This window comes from Rhinolophus ferrumequinum, chromosome 5, assembly GCF_004115265.2.
Source record: "Rhinolophus ferrumequinum isolate MPI-CBG mRhiFer1 chromosome 5, mRhiFer1_v1.p, whole genome shotgun sequence".
NCBI classification, from domain to species: domain Eukaryota; kingdom Metazoa; phylum Chordata; class Mammalia; order Chiroptera; family Rhinolophidae; genus Rhinolophus; species Rhinolophus ferrumequinum.
This window is the reverse complement of record NC_046288.1, coordinates 60,792,330-60,810,858: the sequence shown is the minus strand read 5'-3', so window position 1 is coordinate 60,810,858 and position 18,529 is coordinate 60,792,330. Positions and strand designations below refer to the sequence as shown.

The window sequence follows — 18,529 nt, the reverse complement described above, 5'->3', positions numbered from 1 at the left end:
GAAGCCAAAAAGCTATATGTGGTTTGCTGTTGACTCTGCTGTACCTGGAGGCGTGTGAAGGGGCCTTGCTGTGAACCGAGGCCAGCTGCCACCAGTATTGGGCCTGGGGCAGCTTAGCCAAAGGCCCAAGACCTCCCTAGGTCTATTGACACCTGCTGGCTCCTTGTAAGGCTCAGCTGTTGAAACAGCCTCCTTAGGTGTGTGGAGGCTGGCTGGTTAACCCAGTGTTGAGAATGTCCCTGTTGATGCAACAATGAGCTGGACAGGGCAGGGGTCCAGGGAGTCCAGAGGCCAGTGTCCCGTGACCACTTTGCAAAATGCCCTGACAACACCTTGGCCAGCTACCACTCACCTCAGGCCTGCAGATCCCTGAGAGCTGCCCAAGGGAGTCTGCAGCACTAATTGTGGTTGACTGCCAGCCACCAAAAGTTCCCCAGGTCACTTGGGCCATCCTCTGCTATAAAAGACTTTTGGAACTTGTGGGATGGGGCCGGCTGCCCAGGAGTCGAAAGTACCTCTGGCAATACAGCACTATCTGGGCAGGGTGGGGATTCAAGGTGTCACTAAGGTTGTGTGCACATGCAGATTTTACCAGATTAATGCGGCCTCAGGTTTGGCTCTTTGGGGGAGGGTTCAACATAGAAAAATGGCATCTTCCTGTAGGCTATAGGTGAGGCAGGCTCCACCCAGGGACAATGGCTGCTGTCCCTCCAGTCCTCTCCTCTAAGCCACATAACTCAGTCTTTCCCTGTATGTCTCTGGCACCTTTCCAGGTGCTGCCTCTCCACTAGAGCCCAGGTGAGTGTTTGAAAGTAAGTAAGTCTATGTGCAGATCCTTTAAGAGGACGCCTGTGTTTCCAGCCATCTTCCATCTCACCAGGACAAATGGAGTCCTTACTGCTTTTCACAGACAGATGTTGTGGGGACTCCTCTTCCTGACACAGGACTTCTGGGCTGAGACCCCAGTGTGGGGGTGGGGTTCCTCCCTCTTCAGGGGGAACCTCTGCCATCAAGGTGACCCTCCTGGTGTTCAACCACTTCCTGTGGGTTTGGGGTCAGCCCATTTCATGTCTCCGTCCCTCCTACCAGTCTCGATGTGGCATCTTCTTTATATCCTTAGTTATAGAGGTTCTATTCAGCTAGTTGTCAGATGATTCTTGAAGTTGATTGTTCTATAATTTAGTTGTAATTTTGATGTGGCAGCATGCGTAACATTTGCTTAATCCACCATATATGACCACCTCCCTTTGGCCTATTTTTCAATTGGATTGTTTGTTTTTTTATTGTTGAGTTGTATGAATTCTTTATACATTTTGGATATTAACCCCTTATTAAAAAATAAGAGTATTTTAAGTATTTGGGGACAAATTTTGTTCCATTAATGATTTTGCTTTAAGTCTTAGATTAATAAATTAAAAAATGTGCCTCTTATTCCCTTATTTAAGTGCTAATGATGATGTAGTTAGAGCTGTGACAAATGTTTTATTTATCCATGGTTTACTCAGAAGTAAGGAGATCAAGCAGAACTGACTGAGTATCAAAAAAAAGAGGGTGCTGTGGGTGTGTCATCCACATGAATTAGGACAAAGGATTCACCTAAGTCAGAAGGAAAGAGGCTTTGGGGAAATATGAGAATTTCAGTCAATATAATGAATGTTTTCAAGCATGCATCAGGACCTTATAAACAGAAATGTACTTCCTGATCTTCTTTCCATTAAATAATGTTTTTTTTCTTTAGTATGTAGGCAAAGCAAGATATTCAGTAGTGTGAACTGATCTGAATCAGTTTAGGTCTGGCATGAGGCTGACATTTTGAATCATATTTTAAAATGAAAACAAATAACTTTTAATGTAGAAAAGCATCTCAAGAAAAACAAAAAGTACTTAATCCCCCTCTCCCTTAGGCTAGACATTACTACCTTAGTGATGTATAGTCTTCCAGTTTTCTTCCTACACATGTGTGAGCCCATGTTCTTGCATGTAAGAAATTGTTTTTGTTTTGTTTTGTTTTTTTTTACAAATGGTATCATACACTATATAACTATCTTGGGGCATGTCTTTTTGATTTAAAAATACACTATAAATATTTTTTACATCAATAGACCTGTCTATAATTAGTGGCTGCATACTATTTCAATGTATATCTTTCATAAAATGTTACTTTTACTTACTTCCTTGTTTTTGTACATTTGAATCATACATTATTCCGAAGACTTGTATATTTACTTGATTTGAAGCAGAGTTTTTCAACTTCAATACTATTGGCATTTTGGGCCATATAATTAATGTTGTGGGGATGTTCTGTGCATTGTAGAATACTTAGTAGCATCCCTGGTTTCTGTCCACTAGATGCCAGTTTTAACAACCAAAAATGTCTTCCAATATTGCCCAAAGTCTTCTGGTGTGTGTGTGTGTGTGTGTGTGAAGTGAGGGGTGGGGGTTGGGGAGAATGCCCCAAGTTGAGAGCCACTGATTTAGGAATAATAATAATAATAATAAAAATTAATAAATACATCTGTGGTATGAAAAATATGTGAGGTTGAAAATAGCTAGCTTGATTTCAAATTTTAGCTCTGTCATTTACTAGCTTGGTTACATGAAAGACAGAGCTAAGATTTGCAACCATATCTTAGGTTCCAAATTTTGTTCTTGGAAAGTGGAATCTGAGGGCCATTAGTGATAATTCTCCATATGCCCAAATATCTTCTTTAATGGATTATTATTTTTCTGTAGTTCCGGAAAACCCACTGCAGTAGAGTAAATTTTCTGATTCCAATATTGTATCTCCACAGGTCCCCCAAAACCATTACCTCTCTGGAGGGTAGATAACATACTAAGGCATGTGGGCCATTAATCTCTCAACAAATTGTTTGATCAGAGGAACATACAGTTAAAATGATTATAGGAGTTAAGAGACTATATGGTCAGGTGACATGTGTGAAGGTTTCTTGGGTTATGAGTATAAGAACTGACTCTGGCCAGCCTAAGAAGATGGAAGAAAAATGAGAGGGTTCTCACAGAACTGAAGGGAGTCCAATAAGAAACATGTAAAAAGAGTAGAAGGCATGGTGGCTGTGAATCTCCTGTGGGTCAGGAGTTTGTGATCATTCTTTCTAGGGTGTTGCCATCAATGTGATTCACCTCCAAGTCCCTGCATATCTCAAGTTTAGAATTTCAAATTCTAATGAGACAGCATAGTCCAGTTTGGGTTGGATGTCTACTTCTGGGATAAGCAGCTATTTTTTGAAGTCAGGGTCATATATAAAGACATGACTCTCATATCTACACCTATGTTTGTGGCTATTCCTAAAGAGGAGAGAATGTTGTGCTAAGGAGTTATTTCTTGTAGTATCTACCACAGAAGAACAAGAGAGTACAGGCTGGTGAAAGTGAGAGGCCTGGTTAGAAGGGAGATGCATCAAAGGTGTCAATACAGTTCACTGATTTTTTCATTTGCCTTTGAGATTCAGGCTAATGGATCTGCCCTCTGAACTAGACTGTAAGCTCACTTACATCAGGCACTATGTGGCCTTTTAAACAGCTATTTATGGCTAGTGGCACCCAGCACAGTTATTGACACTGAGTAGCTGCCCAAGGTACAATCTTTCTTACAAAGTTTTCTTTGATCCTTCCCTTGTTGATTTAGTTCCTTTCCCATGAACTCATAACACATTATGTTTATGTGTGCCATTTCATTTAATCATACTACACTGAAATTGTTTTGTCTATTGCCCCCACTGGACTGTTATCTCCTAGAGGGCCAGGGCTCTGACTCTTCATCTTTACCCCCAGAGCTGCACCTGGCAAAGGGCAGGATCTCATTACATGTTGGTTGACTGAAATGTGTCAGAAACCTGTATTTGTGGTCTGTTATGCTAGGTCAGTGGTTCTTGTCATATGAGCTTCACACATTGACAATAAACTAATTGAATAAACTATTGAATAAACTAATTGAATGAACTATTGAATAAACTAATGAGTGTCTTGGCCAGCTCTGAGTACAAGCCTGTGAAGTACGTCAACATATGTTGTGAACACAAATCAACTTTAAAAAACACAGTTCTCAAAGTAACCTTGGGGTTGATTATAGGGATTTTTAATAGTATTGTTGCCACGGTAAATATTAAATGGACTTTTCTACTTTGGGAAAATTTTGTTCTTGGGAAGTGGCATGAAACAGTATCAATCATAGTGCTGTGATTCAGGTCAGGCATGCAGTGTGACAAAAGTGTTTGTTACCAAATACTGTTGAAGTACTGAAACTTGCAAATAACTTACGTTTGAAATGTATTCAGAAAAGCCTCAAAGTTATGTCTGTGATAATATCACTCTCATTTTTCCCTGTGTTGATATGACTTTTAGGAGTGAAGTGCAGTATATTTAGTGTGAGAAGTTGTGTTTGGGAATATGTCTTACATGAGGCTCATATGCTCAGAAGCAGTGGGTCACAGATATAGTCATTTCATGGGTCTTATAAAAGCTATGGTACTTATATATAAGGGAATGTTACTCGGCCATAAGAAAACATGAAATATTGCCATTTGCCATAACATAGATGGATCTCGAGATTATCATGCTAAGAGAAATAAGTCAGACAGAAAAAGTTGAGAACCATATGACTTCACTCAGATGTGGAATATAAAACTGAAAGCAACAAACAAACAAGACAAACAAACAAAGAAACAAAAACTCAGAGACACAGACAATAGTTTAGTGGTTACCAGAGGGTGAGGAGGTAAGGAGGTTGGTAGAAGAGGGCAAAAGTGGTCAAATATATGGTGATGGAAGGAGAACTGACTCTGGGTGGTGAACACACAATGTGATACATAGGTGAGATATTATAGAATTCTACACTTGAAACTTACATAATTTTACTAATCAATGTCATCCCAATGACATTTTTAATAAAAGTTTAAATTTAATAAAAGTTTTAAAAAATTACCCTTAATTTATTTCCTTCCTGTTTTTCCAGGCCTTAAAAAAAAGGGCCTGATAACTTTAACCCAAGGGCCTGAGTAGAAAATATTGGAAAGAATGAGGCTAAAGAAGCTGTGGTTGCTATTTCCCCCATTAGCTCCTTTGAGGACATAGGGGATTCTACTGTGGTGTAAATGTGGTTCTGTCTTTTCTCATTTCCCCTCATAGTAATAGCAACATGTCCTCACGCACTTCCTGTTACCGTGCTTCCCCGAAAATAAGACCTAGCTGTACCATCAGCTCTAATGCGTCTTTTGGAGCAAAAATTAATATAAGACCCGCTATTATATTATATTATATTGTATTATATTATAATATTATACCCAGTATTATATTATATTACATTATATAAGACCCGGTCTTATATTATATTAAAATAAGACCGGGTCTTAAATTAATTTTTGCTCTAAAAGATGCATTAGAGCGGATGGTCCAGCTAGGTCTTATTTTCGGGTAAACACTGTAAATAATCCTTCTGGCAGTGTGGATTATATAATTTCTACTAAGACAATCACTCATGTACTGAGTAGATACAATCCAAAATTTACTTCCTTGGAAAAGGTTTTATTGCTGCCTTCCTCGATCCGGAAACATCTCTTCATCCTTCCCTAGTATTGGTCATGATATCTTTGCTTGAATTCATGTGAAGTCTGTATTTTCCATTCAAGCTCACTTCTTGGTGAGTGATTAAGAAGTCTGTCTTCCTAGTCCCAATTTTTATCTTTTCACTTCGCTCTCTCTTTTCTGGCCTTCTGACAATCATATCTTCTATTATAGTCTAGAAGCTTAACATCTTTTTGTCCTTTAAAACCAATCACTTAACCCTTATCTCCTAACCCTCATGGCCACCTTGTGTGGTGGTATTCATAAGGTTCCCGTTTAAGTAACTCACTCCGGCTGTAATGGGTGGAGAAAGGATTCATATTCAGTTCTAAAGGGGGTTCAAAACCCATGCTTTCATCATTTTGCCTCTTCTCAGCTTGCTTTCTACTTCTCTTTCCAGTATAATGATAAAACACCAGGAATGCCCCTGTGAGCAAAGAATTTAAAGGGAAAGAGGCTACTTTTGTTTCATCTTCAGTAAGGGAGGAATAAAAAGGAAATATTCTACAACAGGTTTTTGTTTTGTTTTTCCTGTAAATGGCCAGACTATTTAGGCTTTGCCACTAAGTCTCTGATAAAATTATTCAATTCTGCTGTTATAGAATGAAGGTAGCTAGAGACAGAAAGTAAACAAATGAGTTCCAATAACACTGAAATTTCAATGTCATATAATTTTCACTTGTTATAAAATATTATTCTCCTTTCAATTTTTCCCAATTACTTAAAGATGGAAAAATCTTTCTTTGCTTATGGGCTGTACAAAAACAGGGGGTGGGTCAGATTTAAGATTTCCAGCATTAGTATTTTAGACATATTTATACTACAAAAATATTTGTTATTTATCTGAAATTCAAAATTAACTGGGCATTCTGTATTTGATCTGGCAGACCAGCTGGATTTGGTCTGCAGGCCATAGTTTGCAGGTCCTTATTCCATAATCATTTGGTTCTTGTGAAATATTTTCTTTGGTTGCACTTGGTGGAGAGGTAAGTATATGTGAATCTACACGCTTTGACTACCTAGTTTTAAGTGATAATATGACCATCAGCTCTAGTGGGTTCTCGTATGCGGAAAAATATTGAGATGTTCACAAACCAGTGTTTCCAGAAAAAGAGTCATAACACTGCAGCGTAGGTTTGCTGCAAAGATTCATAAAGCCAGAGTGAAAATGACCATAGATGTTTAACTACATGGTAAAGAGTGTTTCGAGGAGGAATGAGCAATACTGTATTGAGCTTTCTGTCTACAAGCTAGGATAGTGACCAGTTACTGAAATACTGATCATAAAATATTTGTGTTCATGGTTTTGTAGTTCTTTAACATTCATACATTCAGTGAGTATTTATTGAGTGCCTACTGTGGCTAAGCATATTCTAAGAGCTGGCTATAAAGTAATAAACCAAATGGACAGAAGCTTTTGCCCTCAGCAAGTTTACATTCTAGTGGAAAGAAAAAACCAAAGCAAACAAAATATTTGCACTGTTAGTTGAGAAAAGCAATTGAGAAAAATGGAGCAAAGGCGAATAGGTGTTGTGGGACAGGGGAGGGATTGTGCTTTCAATACAGGAGTCCCTGGGAAGGTTACAGTGGAGCAAAGGCCAGAAGGAAGGAAGGAAGGGAATGATCCATGTGGCTAACTGGGTGAAGAGCATCCCAGGCGATGGATGGACTAGTGTCAAGACCCTAATGTTTAAGGAACAATAAAGAAGCCAGAGTGACTCAAGTAGAGTGAACAATGGGGAGAATAGTAGGATGTGAGTTAGGGGGATAACACGATAGAGAAGGTGGAGGGTGTGATGTGTAGATTATGTAGGAGCTTGTAGAATTGTCTTTTAGTTTTCTGAAATGAGGTGCAATTTTAGGGTTTTGAACACAAGGAGGACATGTTTACTTAATCACTGTGAATACTGTGTATCTAATAGGCTACAAGGAGCAGGGCAGAGGCAGAAGACCAGTTAGGAGCCTACTGAGTAATCCAGGTGAGAGATGATAGTGCCTAAGATCAACTCATTGTAGTGGAGGCAGTGTGACGCCAGATTCTGGGTGATATGGAAAGTAAAATTGACAGGGTTTGCTGATAGATTCAATGTCAGGCCTCAAAGAAAGAGGGAAGTCAGGGATGACTCCCAGATTTTGACCTGAGCAACTAGGAGGATGGGGTTCCTATTGACTGAGAAGGGGAAAACTGTGGGAGGAGGTTTGGGAAAGAAGATCAGAAGTGTGGTTTAGACAAGATAAACGTGAAATTCATCAGGCCTCTAAATGGGTACGTCAAATAGGCAGCTGGATCTATGGGTCTGGAGTTCAGAGTAGCTGTCTGGGCTCTAGATATAAATTTGGGAATTTGGTGTATAGATGATGTTTAAAGCCAAGTTAACTAGATGAGATCATCAAGGGAGTGAGTGCAGCTAGAGGAAAGATAACTTTCAAAAGACCATATTTTGTAGGAGTCAGTAGAAATGGCTTGATAGCTTCTGCTTTAATCATAGCCATGAATATAATTAATATTAGGAATATTACAATTATATGAAGACATTAATTGCTTTATGGTAGTAAAGCTCTTTCAGTTAGTCTACTGAATATTCAGAGGCCTCTATTCTTTAAATAAAATATAAATGATTACAAACTGTCTAGACATTTCTATGAGAATATCTAAACTATAGGTATAATCAAATTTATTGTCTGTTTCTCTGTAAAGCCTAGGAGAACATTTATCGTTTGGTTTAGAAAGGGCTGGTAGGTGCAAAAAGTTTAAAAAATGTAAACATTTTCTGAGTAGTTGATACTTTCCTACTTGTCTTGCAAAGTACGTTTTCTTGTTAAATTTAAAAAAAATTAAAAAATTTGCACTTATGTGTATGTAAATAAATATGTATGTTTGTGTGTGTGTGTGTGTGTGTGTGTGTGTGCATGTGTGTGTATCTATCTACTGATCATTTGATCAATGGATAAATTGATTATCAAAAGTGTCTTGGCAGTGTTTCCTGGGGACAATTGCTCCTGGGCCTAGAGCTCTCCAAGCGAAACAAAAAAAAACCAAACCAAACAAACAAAATAAACACTTTGTAATGAGACTTTTCCACCTCTGATAATCAAAATATTTCCTGAAAGTAAAGCCTATGGGCCTTAGATTAAAATGAACTGAGGAATTCTTCATCAAACAGGAATTTGAATCTAGACCCCAATATTTATCTTCAAATGTGAAAGTATCATTGACATTTTAATTTATGATTTAAAAGGCACGATGGGTTATTTTTAACCTGAGAGCTCCAGGCCCTGAATGTCTAACCATATGTGATGAGTGGGCAGTTTGACGCTTAAACATCTGGTCATTTTCAATGTGATAAAACTACCTTATTCTGGTTTTCATGGTCACTCCAATAAGAATTTGTATAAGTTGGCTGGTTCCATAAGAAGAAGGCAAAAGTGATCTCTTTGGAACAGCCCAGGCCACATGACACACACTGCCCAAGTCACTGTTGCTGTATTGTCTGGGACCAGATGATTGAAATGCTCTTCATCTTCCGGAGAGGCAAGAAATGGCTTGACTTTTTTGAGGCCCCACAGCTGGTAGGGCCTCCTTTTCTAGGCTGCTGTTCTGACAGCAGCTGTGAACTCTGCCTGGAGAGTAATCATCCATAATTGTCAGATTTTCTCTTCCACTAGGCTAGAAGGTTTTCTCTTTCTTTCTCATTGGGGTTCAAAAGAATGAAAGAGCCTTCACTCACACTTTGTAGTTCTACATTTGATTCCATTCCTTATCAAGCTCTCTTATAAACCCCATTTATCCAGAGGAAGTAGTACCTGCTGTATCTCCCCTCCTGGTACTTGAAAATGAGTCCCTCACTTGACTGGTATATAAATCCTTCCTAATTAGCAAGAAGATATGAGGCTAATCTTATTATCTGAACTTCATTCATTTATTTCATATGTTATGTTTACTGCTCCATAGCACATCATCCGCAAACCTAGTGGCTTAAAACAATAAACACTTGTTAACTGACAGTTTCTAGGGATCAGGAGTTTGGAAGCTGCTTAAGCTGGGTGGTTCTGGATCAGGATCTTTCAAGAAGTTATATTCAGATATTGGCCGGGGCTATAACTATCTGAAGGCTTGCCTGCACTGGACTGGTGAGAGGGTGAGATCTAGTGCATGAGAACTGATTTCTAATAGGATCTTTTGACAGTTCAACAACGGTAACAAGCAGGAAGGCAAAGATATTTGCTGATACAGGCACGTGGGTAGATGTGTTGGTGGGAGTGTGTGGAAATTGTTTCCTTATTGCTTCCCCTTTTTTTCAGTAAAATAGGAAGCAAGGTTATCAGCTGAGGATAATGGTGGGAGAAGAGGTTTTGGGAACTTGAGAGAGTATAAAATGGCAGCCTACACGATGAAAAGAGTGTATGGACTAGAGACATGTAATATGAATGGTCAGGTCACTTGAGGTTTACAGTCAAGTACTTAAAGCAAGACCAGTCGTCCTGCTTTGTATTTTCCCCCACCATGTTTAGCTACACAGAGGATGGCTTAGAATAGGAAGAAATTTGGATTTAAATAGGGATTGCAGTCTTGCAAAGCAAGAGCAACAAAACTATACAGAGGTAAGGGACTCAATAATCATTGACGATAGGATTAAGGTTGGGTAAGAAGAGAAACGAGGACACCGAGGGAGTGAGGAACAGTGAGAAGATGGTAGAATGAAGGGCTTAGCCATGTCAATGGTATGGCAGAACTGTAGGGTACAGAATACGGAGAGAATGAGATGCATGACAGGAGGCAATGGCGGACACACTAAGAAGACTCAGTTATTAACAGTAACAAGGTCTAGGGCAATGATTGTGGGAGTGAGTGAGTGGGTGGGTTGGGTAGAGGAAGTGAAGAGGATCCTTGGTGTTTTGGCAACAACAATGAGGAGTCAGAGGTGATATAATATGATGACAGAGATTCAAAATGGGCAGCTATGAGGCATGAGGGAGGATTGGAAAATTGTCTGAAAGCAGCAATAAAGAGCAGGGAGGCCACGTGCTTTACGTGTAGGCCTAGTGCTGTAGAGCCCTGGGAGACAAAACAAACTGCACTAAAGAGGACTACAGGGGTTGCAGCTTCATCAATGGAAAGCCAGTTCTCCCTTGAAGCAAGAAAGGGGAAAGTACATGCAGGTAATACTTGAAGAATGAATGTAGGGAGTTTGCTGATGGTTGACTGAAGGTTGGAGGATAGAGTGGAAGGACTGCACATCTTGGGGTGGGAGGGGGCAGGACACAGAACAGGTTCACAGAGGCTAACAGGGATTCAGTCATAGGAATTGGGAGGCATCCTGGGGTCCTAGGGATGGCCTGACCTGGAGTGGGATAAAGGGCATGATGAGGTCAGTCCCAGTGGGTCCAAGGCAGATGGAGACAGTGAGGTTCTAAGGGTTGTAGGGGAGAAAGGAGGGCTCTGTCAGAGGGGTGGACTCTCTCAGGTTCTCACAGCCAGGAACTAATTAAACTGAATTTCAGTTCAGGCCTCCCCAGGTCTAAAGTAAATGCCCTTTCCTTTATATCCTTTCCATTCAAAGTGCCAAATAAGGTCTAGCCTGAGAACTTGTTAGGAATATGGACTCTCAGGCCTCACTCAGATCTACTGAATATGAATCTACCTTTTAATATAATCTCCAGGTGATTCATGTGATTGTTAGATTTTGAGCAGCACTGCTCTACACTATATGTGTTTGAACCTCTTAAAAATTAGTTTGTCTCTGTCCACTCAATGAGACCCTATGGAATAAAAAAAGAAGATAATTTTTTTGTAATGAAGGCTTTTGGAATTTCCAAGAATTTACAGATAATTTCAAGATAAGGGTGTGCAAACATTGGAGGCAGATGTGTAAGAGAAAATATGCTTGTCATATTTGTTATCTGGCAGACAAATAATCCAAAGTTTTTTTCGAAAGTTTTAGGGCTATGTGAGGAGAAACCCCTGATACATTTGAGATTAAACTCTTCCTAGTTGGATTCTGGTAGTGCCCCCAGTCTGATCTGTAAGTGAACTAGAGCTATTAGGCAAAACGAATGGGAAGGGGTAAAATGAGTGTTTATTTTCTTCAATTATTATTAATCTAAGCTCTGATGCTTCTACCAAAGAAAGGAATTACTTGTATTTATCCTTATGGCTAAGTTGCTAGCAATAAATTAGGAAAGGAAAAAAAATAACCATGTGGGATAATGGACTGAAAAACAAATGTCAGTAAAAGTAAACACAATGAATTCCACTAAATCTATTTGCAAAAATGTCAGAGGAGTTGAGTTGTTTTCCCTCATAATATTTGTGCTGGTATAAAGTTTAATTAAATTTCTCCATAGAGACTGGGTATTCCACTAGATGTCACTTTGAGATTTTGCTCAGTGAAGGACTGAATTCTGATTAAGTGATGCAATCAATGTTCGTCCCCAGTAGTACAGAAATGACAGTTGACACCTCTCTTCTCCAACTCTCCCGTGCTAAATAAGCAACAGGAAAGAAGAAACACTTGCCACCGAAACAATACTTCAGAGGCTGGGTCTAGTCCTGCTTTGGTCACTCATGAGCTGTGTGACCCTGTAAAAGTCCCATAAGACCTCCAGCATATTAAGTGTTAGAGACATTGTTTTGTCCGGGACATACATTCAACAGTCAGTTCTAAAAGCCTTCCAGCTCTGAAAGCCTCTGGTTCTGTTGTATCATGTTATGTATTACACAAATACACAGTTAGTGAAATTTAGCAAAATGAAGAGGAATTTAGGGAATTATGAAAATTAATAAATTATTTACTGGGCTGGCGTCATCAGGTAACTGCATATATTTCTGGAATGAGAAATTCAAAAGACTATAGATTTGACTACACTTTTAAGTCTTATGCTTTTTTTACCTTTAACATTTAATTTATTAGACTTACAAGTAGTGCTGACCTTTCTTGATTTTAGCCACATTTCTAAGTGATTCGAAAATGACAGACAAAGGGATAACTGTCTTCTGCATGGGTTATTATTTTCTTCTTTTTCTGGGGGAGCTAAGATTTTGGGGAAAATGTCAGATATAATCACTATTTTTTTTTCATAAAGGCATCAAACTCAGATAATTATGGAATTAAAGGGAACAACAGGCATTTAGCAGTTTAGCATTTTTTCTTTATTTTTGTGAGCCATAAATGGGCTCTGTAATAAATCTGACAATTCCAGTGACCAAAAGTAACTGGGAGATCTGATCATAAATTCCTAACTGGATAGGTCAAGGCCCCAGGCATATCACTTCTTTAGTAAAAGGTTTATTATCTTTGCTTTAAGCAAGCCCTGTCCATTGTTCTAGTGCATCTTTGAAATGCCAGAGTAATTCTCTTTTTAGATCCCTGGGAGGAATAACAACCCTCAAGAGAACACAAAGTCTTGTTAACTATCCTATAATCCAATCATAGAGATTTTCCTGCTTTGGTTTCTCCCACCTCCATGTAATCTTCTTTAGTTCCCCCCTCAATTCCAAATGTATAAAATGAAACTGCAAAACTGTCATTCTCTGGAACATTTGAGACTTTTTTTTTTTATTAGTTTCAGGTGTACAAAACAATGCAATAGACACTTCATTCCTCACAAGGTGATAATTCCCCTCTCCCAACCTATTGCCCCTCTGACATTGTATAAATCTATTACAATTCCATTGACTCTATTCCCTATGCTGTATTCCATATCCCGTGACTATATATATATTACATTATAGTTGACATGCAATATTATTCAGCTTCACCTTCAGGTGTACAGTGCAGTGGTCAGGCATCTATACCGTCCATGAAGTGGTCTCATTTGAGATCTTGCTTCCAGGAATGTCATCAGTTTGGCTCAAATAAACTAAAATGGACTCTTATAAAAATTCTCTGCAGGTTTGGAAGTTCTTACATTGACATTTTCAACACTGATAATGCCTCAAAAGCAAATTTAAGTTTGTTTATTTTTTTGTTTGTTTTTCTTGTGATGTACCTCTTATGTGGGAGAAAATCAAAATAGACTTATGCATGAAGAAAGAATTGCAACCTATTGTTCTGCAATAAAATAATAAAGTGGTCTTTTTCAGGCAAATGGGAAGTTGCCTTTTGTTTAGTAGGAAAATACATCGAAACCAGGAAGAATCTCTATTTAATAGGAGCTTTTATGGTATGTCCTTTCAGCTGCCATGTTACATGAGCTAAACAGCTGATTTGTGATGTTCAGAAAACAAAGAAATTATAAACAAATGTGTAAAGAAAAAAATATGTCTGAATATTAAACACTTTGGCTTTAAATCTTGCCAACAGGTCTTCTAAAACTGCAAGCTGCATAATATCTGTGTTGTAAACAATCATGTTTGTTCATCTGTTCACTAAATATATGAAAACAGTGGAGCTCAAGTAAAAACAGATTTACCACACATATATGTGGAGTTGATTGAGTATGGTCGATCTGACTTTGCTAAGCACCACCTAAGTTTTTCCTAAGGTGACATACCATTTTGTCTTCTATTAGGTTGGTGCAAAAGTAACTGGGGTTTAAAAAGTTAACAATAGCAAAAACCACAATTACTTTTGCACCAACCTAATACTTGTGGATGAAAAAGGGGCTTTGTAATAAATCTAACTGAAAGTAACCTCACGGCATGATTTGATCATAAATTCTTAACTGGGCAGGTCATGGTGGGTAGTCACACCTCAGGTACATAACTTCTTTAGTAAAAGGTTTGTTTATCTTTGCCTTATGCAAGCTCTGTCCATTGTTTTGTACATCTAGGTTAACACAACTTTCAAATCCTCTTTTTCAGACTTCTTAGAAGTGTAACCACCCTCAGGAAAGCGCATAATCTTGTAAAGTATCCTATAATCCAATCCTCGCCTTGCTGCCTTCCTAACTTCATGTAATCTTCCTTAATTCCAAATGTATAAAACAAACTGCAAAACTGTCCTTCTCTGGAGCATTTGAGATCTTGCTTCTTGACATTGTCATCAGTTTGGCTCAAATAAATTCTTACAAAAATTATCTACAGGTTTGGACATTTCTTACATTGACATACTGCTACAAGATATAGTGGGCCATAGATTTTAGGAAAAATGATAATTAATTATGTAATAAATGAAACATATTCCAACTATTAAAATATGGTACATGTGGGTGGGTGAGATGCTAAATTACTTTGGCCTTACAACAAAAGCCAATTCATTTCCCCACTGCTGCTCCTTTGTGTGTTTGCCTATTGTTTTTCTTTTATTCCTACAGGAAACTTTACCTGAAATCAAAATCAAACTTTCCTGAAATGTAGCCTTTACTACTGGGTAGATGCTACTTACTCTTAGAAGGGAAACTATATAAGGGTGTTTCATTTTCTGATTCTGATTGATTATGGTGAAGTTTGTAGGTATACCAGGATGCTTGGTAAATTTACCTAGTGTTTATTAACTGGATGCTTTGTTATGACTCTCTCAAGAATTTGTACATATTTTTTTTTGCTCTTTTGTCTCCTTTTAGTTTTACCAGCTGATAATTTGGAAATATATGAACACATTCTGACTTGAAGTGAACATTTAGCAAAGAAGTTGACCAAGTGGGCAATGCCATTGAAGAAAGTTAGAAACCTTTGTGAGAATCATTGCAACAAGAGGAGCAAAACCTTTCTTTTGAGGAGGTCACTGATTTATAGAAAAACATATTTGAAGGATTCATGTATTTTTTAAAAAACTAATTAAGTTTGTTTTTTATTTTAAAAAGTTTCCACATAGTCACCTTTAGTCAGACCAGGAAAGAGGAAGAATCTGGGGGGAGTTAGTCAGTAGGGAGAGGTCAGAGGACATCTGGAGGGTCAGAGCTGACACTGCCCATTGTCCTCGCTTTCCTAAGAATCCTTCTTTCTTGCTAATTAATGTGGATTGTTAGTCTAAGTTTAAAGTGTTTCTTTGAAGATAAAAAGAATTTTCCTGAGATTCTGGAAGTTTCTCTTAATCATAATAAAATTGTTATAGTTTTAAAACTTTATTTTGAAAGAAAATGACTACCTTTTCCATCCTTATCATTTATTCATTCTGTTAGCACACATTGATTGGACTGGCCACCAGACAAGGAGTTGAGGATATAATGATGAAGTAGGCATATAACTTGCCTTCAGGAAACTTACAGCAGTAGATGGAATGCAACATTCTGGGAATCTTTTGATATAGGTAAAAAAAAAAAAAAAGTCTATTTAAGCCAGTATTTCTCATCCTGTATCTAATCATATCACACATAGACAATGATAATGTTTGCAATGCACACTGAGATAATCTTCAGGGAATTTATGATGATAATAATAAAATACAGAGTAATATGGGAGAAAATCAAGATTTAATTTGCATACAGATTCAATATTTAATTTGCATAAAGATAGTAAAATCATTTGGAAAAATTTTGGTAAGCCTTTTAAATTATGATCTCTTCAAATTCTTGGTAATGATCACTGATGAGAAGTCATTTGCATAAATAGCAAAGAATATTTTTAAATTGTATTTTTCTGTTTAAATATGTATACCAGTTAAAATTGTTATCTAAGAATCTAAAAGCTTTAAATTTTATTTCAGTGACAGATATCATATTAAAATATCTTGTGATAATATAAACATATATAAAGTCTGATCAGACTTTTTTTTATATCAAGCAGTCATCCTGTAACTCACTTGCATACTACTACAAGGGCATGTAAGTAACATCAGAGAGAAGTATCTAAAAGAGATAGGATTTGGGGGCCACTGTCTGGAAGTGTGCCTGCCAGCCTCCTTCTCAACTTACCAGCAAGCCCTTTGCAGCTATACCTTGGGCTGTATGCTTACTCCATGGAACATGAACTCCATGGGTGCAAAGGCCTGGAACGTGACCGCCTTCAGTAGCTCCTTGGGCCCCATGTCCGTGATGGGCAGCAGTGCACCACTGGCTACTGAGTAGATGTTTATGTAATATAGCATATTTGGCTGTATGTAGCATTTCATGGTAGAACAATGAACGGCTGGATGTCACTCTTGGTTTTTGCTGCCCATGGGGACCATGGGATAAACCATCTACTTTACTGAAGCAGCCCTTTGAGGAACTCTGGAAAAAGCTGCTCATAACTGGAGGGGATTGGTCTAGGAACACTGATGACCGAGACTACCTAGACTCTCCCCGGCTGATCTAAGAGGTAACGGGAGCAATACAGGTACAGTATATCTGTACCTCATCTGCAGCATATTGGATGGGTACTTGCAGTCAGACTCATTCTTTACTGATGTAGGAGGCAATCTAAAAAAGTATTGTGCTGTGCGATTAAAATTTAAGAAGCTACTTCTCTGGTAGTTTGGAATTGTATGAAAATTTGTGTTTTTACAAAATAAAAATTGGGGTGCAGCAAGTTCTTCCAAAATTTCATAGACTTGCAGTGGATTAAGAACTCATGCTTTTTTAAAAAAGCAGAGTTAAGGTATATCTTTTTTTTTTTTTTTTTTTGGTGAATCCTGTGCTTTTTATGTAAGTTAAGCAAACTATTTTTGGTGCTGGGTGAGTTCTCGCTATATGGAGGCCTATAAGCTAGGCAGTCCCTGACCTTTTACAAAGGCAATAGCAAAGCACATGCCATCTGATATATCCATCCAAAGGACATTGAAAAAGACATGGGTGACTCTCTAGACAGAGTATAGGTTGTTGGCATTTAGGAATTTACTGTCAGAAGCTCAGTGTATTAGTTAGGCTTCTCCAGAGAAACAATCAAATCACTAGGATCTCTCTCTCTCTCTCTCTCTCTCTGTCTCTGTCTCTGTCTCTGTCTCTATCATCTCTATTATCTCTCTCACTTTCCCTATCTCTATCTCTAGAGAGATACTTATTTTAAGGCATTGACTCATGCAGTTGTGGAAGCTTGCAAGTTCAAAACCTTCAGGGTAGGCCAGCAACCTGGATACGCAGGGAAAAAGTTGTTGTTGCTGTTTGAATCTGAAGGTATTCTGCTGATAGAATTCCTCTTCATCAGGGAAGATCAATCTTTTTTCTTAAGGTCTTCCAGTTTGGATGAAGCCCGCCCACATTATGGAGAATAATCTACTTTATTCAAAGTTCACTGATTGAAATGTTATTCTAATTTAAAAATACTTTACAACAACACCCAGACTCATTTGGTACCAGTGGTCTAGCCAAATCGACACAAACTTAACCATTATATTAGGCCAGTTACTAACTCCTTCCTTTAGGTAGTTACCAGCTTGAATGTCAGTGACACAGAGAAATTCCAGATTTAATCCAGACCTCAGTAGTTTTCTCCTCTATAGGAACACTTAGCTCTCACAGTTCCCAGAAGAAACAAGCAGGGTTTTACTTTTCTCTCATCTTTTCCCTATATCTAACAGTAGACACTCTCCATATCTCAACCAGGAAGTCACTTCTGTAAATGTCTACACAGGGTTCTCGGTTGCCCACTGAGATTTAATAACATGATATGACAGTTTATCTGGAGCAGAGATGAGTCAAAATATAATGGAATTCTATTTTTTAGCTTAGCAGCTAGAGAGAAACAATTTGACATGACAACCACAACTTAATGATGGCTATAGATGGCTCATACAATGATTTAGCCTTGGTGATTGAGCCCTGCAGTCTCTCAAAGCTGGTGAACTAACGCATAAAGTTGGAATTTGGTCATGCTCTGTCGATAATGCAACCACTTAGCTAGTTAGGTGAGAAACATCCCCTTTACCAGTTAAAGGAATAAGGGCCATCACTTGGGTATTGTCTTCAGACATTTGCTTAAATTAGTTGGATACTAGGTGTCACTTGGGTAGAATAAAAGTCGATAAAATTTATAAAATGCTCACTATATGCCATGCTCAGTTCCAAATGTTTTATATGAATTAGGTAATTTAATCCTCACAGAACCCTAGAAGTGAGTCCAGTTATCCCCATTGTACAGATGGGGAATCTG

At 38.2% G+C, this 18,529-nt stretch overlaps 1 pseudogene; it reads right to left on the bottom strand.

Annotated features, from left to right (window-relative positions):
• LOC117022109 (deleted in azoospermia-like) overlaps positions 1–16,487 on the bottom strand; it is a 52,258-nt pseudogene extending 35,771 nt beyond the window's left edge.
• Positions 16,488–18,529: the final 2,042 nt, after the last annotated feature.